The sequence below is a fragment of the Nicotiana tomentosiformis genome, chromosome 1, assembly GCF_000390325.3.
Source record: "Nicotiana tomentosiformis chromosome 1, ASM39032v3, whole genome shotgun sequence".
Lineage (NCBI taxonomy): Eukaryota > Viridiplantae > Streptophyta > Magnoliopsida > Solanales > Solanaceae > Nicotiana > Nicotiana tomentosiformis.
The window spans coordinates 46,093,706-46,099,705 of NC_090812.1; positions in this window are offsets into that span (position 1 = coordinate 46,093,706).

The window sequence follows — 6,000 nt, forward strand, 5'->3', positions numbered from 1 at the left end:
TTATGTCTTTGAACCCATCATTTAATTCGGATTTAATGGAGGAAAATCAAGATTTTTGTAAAATCTTCCAAAAACGAAAATTTAAGATTTGGAAGTCGAGTTGTTATTGGAGTTCGATAAAATTGGTATGGTTGAACCCGTATCGGAATGAGTGTTCGGATTTCATGAAAATTATGCCGGGTTCCGAGGGGCGGGTCCCGCGTTGACTTTTGTTGACTTTTTTGGGAATAAATTTTTAAGTCGACGTATTATTATCCGAAATTATTTTCGATGAATTTTAATAAAGTTATACAATTAATTTGAATAGATTTGACCTATTCGGAGGTCAATTCAAGCAAGAAGGCTATTTTGGAATATCGGCCTAACTTCAAAAAGGTAAGTGTCTTGCTTAACCTCGAGTGAGGGAATTACCCCTTAGGCATTGAGTCTTATGTGCCATTTGTGAAATGTGAAAAGCTGTGTACGTGAGGTGAAGAGTACGTACTCGGGCTTATACGTGCAAAAATCCATTGAATTAAAGTCTTAGGCATTAGTGTAGTAAATTGGAAAATTGTGAAAAATTATTAAATCATATGTTTGCCATGCCTAAATCCTTATTAATGAATTTGTTTTTATATGATAATTTGATGTGATTGTTACTCGAAATATTTATGAAATTTCGTGAGTATTGTTGGTTTAATATTTCTTGGAAATTAATTCCAATATGAATTTTCTTATGCAAATAATTAATTTAAGCGAGATTAAGAATAAGTGTTAATATAATTATCTAAATTTGCATTAATAAAGGTTTTACTTTATGCTGAGTAATTTCTATCTCTATTGATTGTTTTTGGGTGTTATATATATTTTGTGGAGCCTTGGGCTATTTGTTGTGAAATTAATTGATTTTGTTATATGAATTGATTTTATTATGTTGCCATGTTAATTTTCCGTGTAAATTATTGTGTTGTGTGAGTCATTATTTTGGGGAGATAAGGGTGGCATTTCACCGTTGATATTATGTGGGTATAAGGGTGGCATTTTACTGTTGTTGTGTTTGTTGGAATATTATCTGGGCGGAGCGATAAGGGCGGCTATAGGAGCGATAAGGGTGGCAATAGGAGCGATAAGGGTGGCTATTGATATTGTCTGGGCAGGGCGATATGGGTGGCTATGTAACGATCCGGCCGGTCGTTTCGAGAGTTATAGCCCCGTTTTCCTCATTTCTACTTCTTTTTTTGTTATGCAGCTATATTATGTTATATCGAGTTAGTTAGTTTGGGACCGGAGTGATTTCAGAGTGAATTGAAACACTTAGTCTCTTAAGTAGAAACTTAAGTTGGAAAAGTCAACCGGATGTTGACCTATGTGTAAACCATCTCGGATTTGAATTCTGATGGTTCTGTTAGCTCCGTTAGGTGATTTTGGACTTAGGAGTGCATCCAGAATGTGATTTGGAGGTCCGTGGTAGAATTAGGCTTGAATTGGCAAAATTTGAAAATTTGGCGATTTCGTTCGACAGTGAAAAATTTGATATCGGGGTCGGAATGGAATTCCGGAAGCTGGAGTAGGTTCGTAGTGTCATTTGTGATATGTGTGCAAAATTTGAGGTCATTCGGACGTGGTTTGGTTGGTTTCGGCATCGGTTGCCGAAATTAGAAATTTAGAAGTTCTTAGGCTTGAATCCGAGGGTAATTCGATGATTTGATGTTGTTTTGAGTGATTCGAAGGTTCGACTAAGTTTGTATGTTGATATATGACTTGTTGGTATTTTTGGTTGAGGTCCCGAGGGCCTTAGGGTGATTCCGAGTGATTCCAGCCAGGGCCGCGAGAGGCCATGGTAGGGGCAGAGGTGCAGCCCGTACAGCAGCTGGGGCAGTACCTACAGATCCACCGGTTGTCCCAGATCAGGACCAGGTTCCAGTTGTTGATGCACCAGCTCAGGCGCCACCCGTGCCTATTGTGATTTCAGGCCTTAAAGAGGCCCTAGCTCATATTTTGACAACGTGTACCGGCCTTGCTCATGCGGTCTCTATTTTGACGGTCGCAACCACTTCTCAGGCCAGGGGAGGCACCCAGACTCCCGTCGTTCGCACACCCGAGCAGGTTATTCAGGGACGTCAGACAGCGGAGGCACCACCAGCCTAGCCAGTTGCAGTTGCTCAGGATTATGTGGTTCCTGCTATGCCTGAGGATGATCAGCATAGGTTGGAGAGGTTTAGGAGACTCCAGCCACCACTTTTCAGTGGCATAGAAAGAGAGGATGCTCAGGACTTTTTGGACAGGTGTCAGAGGATACTCCGTACTGCTGGTATTCTGGAGACTTGTGGGGTCTCATTCACTACCTTTCATTTTTCTAGGGCTGCACTCAGATGGTGGGAGACTTATGAGAGGCGTAGGCCTGTTGGCGCAGCATCCCTTACTTGGCAGCAGTACTCCGTGGTCTTTTTGGAGAAGTTCGTGCCTCGATCCCGCAGAGAGGAGCTGCGTAGACAGTTTGAGCGGCTTCGCTAAGGTGATATATCTGTGACACAGTATGAGATGCGGTTCTCCGAGTTGGACCGTCATGTTATATGGTTGGTTTCCACGGACAGGGAGAGGATCATGAGGTTTATTGATGGTCTCACTTATCAGCTACAGTTGCTCATGACCAGAGAGAGGTTTTCCGGTGCTACTTTTGATGAGGTTGTCGACATTGCTCGACAGATTGAGATGGTTCGCGGTAAGGAGAGGGTTGAGAGGGAGGCCAAGAGGCCTCATGGTCAGGGTGGATTCAGCGGTGCTCATATTGGGGGTCAGTTCCAGCACGGTAGAGGTCATCATTTCAGACAGGCTCAGTCATCTCGGCTATTTCATCGGGGTGCATTATCTGGCCAGGGTTCTCACAGTTCTCATCAGGGCCACTCATCACTTAGTGCCCTTCCAGCTCAGAGTTCGTCCCGTGCTCCACCTGTTCGGGGTTCTTCCATGCCAGGTTCTTCTACCAGTAATCCTGGTGCTAGGCGTTCCCTTCAATTTCCGTCACCAGCACCAGAGAGTTGTTTTGAGTGTGGGGAGCTTTGGCATATGTGGAGGCATTGTCCTCATCGTCATGGAGGTCTATCTCAGCAGAGGAGTCAGCCTTCGACTGCAGCACCAGTTACCTCTCCACCCGCCCAGTCAGCTCGGGGTGGAGGTCAGTCAGCTAGGGGTCGCCCTAGAGAGGGAGGCAGATCAGGGGGTGGCCAGGCCCGTTTCTATGCCCTCCCTGCCAGACCAGATACTATTTCTTCAGATGTTGTGATTACAGGTATTGTCTCAGTTTGTCACAGAGATGCCTTAGTATTATTTGACCCTGGTTCCACGTATTCATATGTTTCCTCGTATTTTGCCCATTTTCTAGATATGCCCCGTGAGTCTTTAGTTTAATCTGTCTATGTATCTACTCCTGTGGGCGATACTATTATTATGGACCGCGTATATCGGTCATGTGTGGTGACTATTAGGGTTCTAGAGACCTAAGTGGACCTTTTGCTGCTCAGTATGGTCGATTTTGATGTGATATTGGGTATGGATTGGTTATCTCCATGTCATGTTGTTCTAGATTGTCACGCTACGACGGTGACGTTGGCTATGCTGGGAATTTCGAGGGTTGAGTGGAGCGGTTTTGTAGATTATGTACCAAGTGGGGTGATTTCATATTTGAAGGCTCAACGCATGGTTGAGAAGGGTTGCCTATCTTATTTGGCTTTTGTGAGGGATGTTAGTGCAGAGACTCCTGTCATTGATTCTGTTCCGGTGGTATGTGATTTTTCGGATGTGTTTCCTGTAGACCTGCTGGGCATGCTGCCTGACAGGGATATTGACTTTGGTATTGATTTGGTGTCGGGCACTCAACCCATTTCTATTCCACCGTATCGTATGGCACCGGCGGAGTTGAAGGAATTGAAAGAATAGCTTTAGGAACTCCTTGATAAGGGGTTTATTCAGCCTAGTGTGTCGCCTTGGGGTGCATCGGTTCTATTTATGAAGAAGAAGGATGGTTCCATGAGAATGTGTATTGATTACAGGCAGTTGAACAAGGTCACAGTCAAGAACAAGTATCCTTTGCCCCGTATTAATGATTTATTTGACCAGCTTCAGGGAGCGAGGGTGTTCTCCAAGATTGATTTGAGGTCCGGTTATCACCAGCTGAAGATTCGGGATTCAGATATTCTTAAGACAACTTTCAATACCCGATATGGCCATTATGAATTCTTGGTGATGTCTTTTGGGCTGACCAATGCCCCAGTAGTGTTCATGCATTTGATGAACAGTGTATTCCAGCCCTATTTGGACTCATTCATTGTTGTATTCATTGATGACATCCTGGTGTACTCTCGTAGCCAGGAGGAGCACACTCAACATTTGAGGATTGTATTACAGAGATTGAGGGAGGAGAAACTTTATGCAAAGTTCTCAAAATGTGAGTTTTGGCTCAGTTCAGTAGCATTCTTGGGGCACGTGGTGTCCAGTAAGGGTATTCAAGTGGACCTGAAGAAGATAGAGGCGGTGCAGAGTTGGCCCATACAGTCTTCAGCCACGGAAATTAGGAGTTTTCTTGGTTTGGCGGGTTACTATCGTCGCTTTGTGGAGGGATTTTCATCTATTGCATCGCCTTTAACCAAATTGACCCAAAAAGGTGCTCCATTCAGGTGGTCAGATGAATGTGAGGAGAGCTTTCAAAAGCTCAAGACTGCTTTGACCACAACTCCAGTGTTAGTTCTGCCATCAGCTTTAGGTTCTTACACCGTGTATTGTGATGCCTCGAGGATAGGCATAGGTTGTATTTTGATGCGGGAGGGTAGGGTGATTGCCTACGCCTTGCGCCAGTTGAAGACCCATGAGAACAACTATCCTGTCCATGATCTTGAGTTAGCAGCCATTGTTCACGCCTTGAAGATTTGGCGCCATTATCTATATAGGGTTCATTGTGAGATCTATACTGTTCACCGGAGTCTGCAGTATCTGTTAAAGCAGAAGGATCTTAACTTGCATCAGCACAGATGGTTGGAGCTTCTTAAGGACTATGATATCACTATCTTGTACCATCCGGGGAAGGCCAATGTGGTGGCCGATGCTTTGAGTCGCCGGGCAGAGAGTTTGGGGAGTTTAGCATATCTTCTAGCAGCAGAGAGACCTTTGGCATTAGATGTTCAGGCCTTAGCGGGCCAGCTTGTCAGATTGGATATTTCATAGCCTAGTCGGGTATTGGCTTGTGTGGTCTCCAAGTCTTTTCTTTATGACCGTATCAGGGAGTGTCAGTATGATGACTCCCACTTGCTTGTTCTTCAGGACAGGGTTCAGAGAGGTGATACTAGGGATGTGACTATTGGTGATGACGGCGTGCTGAGAATGCAGGGCCGGATATGTGTGCTTAATGTAGATGGGCTTCGAGAGTTGATTCTTGAGGAGGCCCACAGCTCGCGGTATTCCATCCATCCGTGTACCGCGAAGATGTACCAGGACTTGAGGCAGCACTATTGGTGGAGGCAGATGAAGAAGGATATAGTTGGGTTTGTGGCTCGATGTCTCAACTGTCAGCAGGTTAAGTATGAGCATCAGAGACCGGATGGCTTGCTTCAGAGATTAGAGATCCCAGAGTGGAAGTTGGAGCGAATCACCATGGACTTTGTAGTTGGGCTCCCACGGACTTCGAGGAAGTTCGATGCTATTTGGGTTATTGTGGATCGGCTGACCAAGTCCGTGCACTTCATTCCAGTTGGTACTACTTACTCTTCAGAGCGATTGGCTGAGATTTACATCTGAGAGATCGTTCGCCTGCATGGTGTCCCGATTTCCATTATTTCAGATAGGGGTACTCAGTTCACATCGCAGTTTTAGAGGGCCGTGCAGCGAGAGTTGGGTACTCAGGTTGAGTTGAGCACAACTTTTCACTCTCATACGGACGGGCGGTCCGAGTGCACTATTCAGATATTGGAGGACATATTGCGCGCTTGTGTCATTGACTTTGGGGGTTCATGGGATCAATTTCTGCCACTC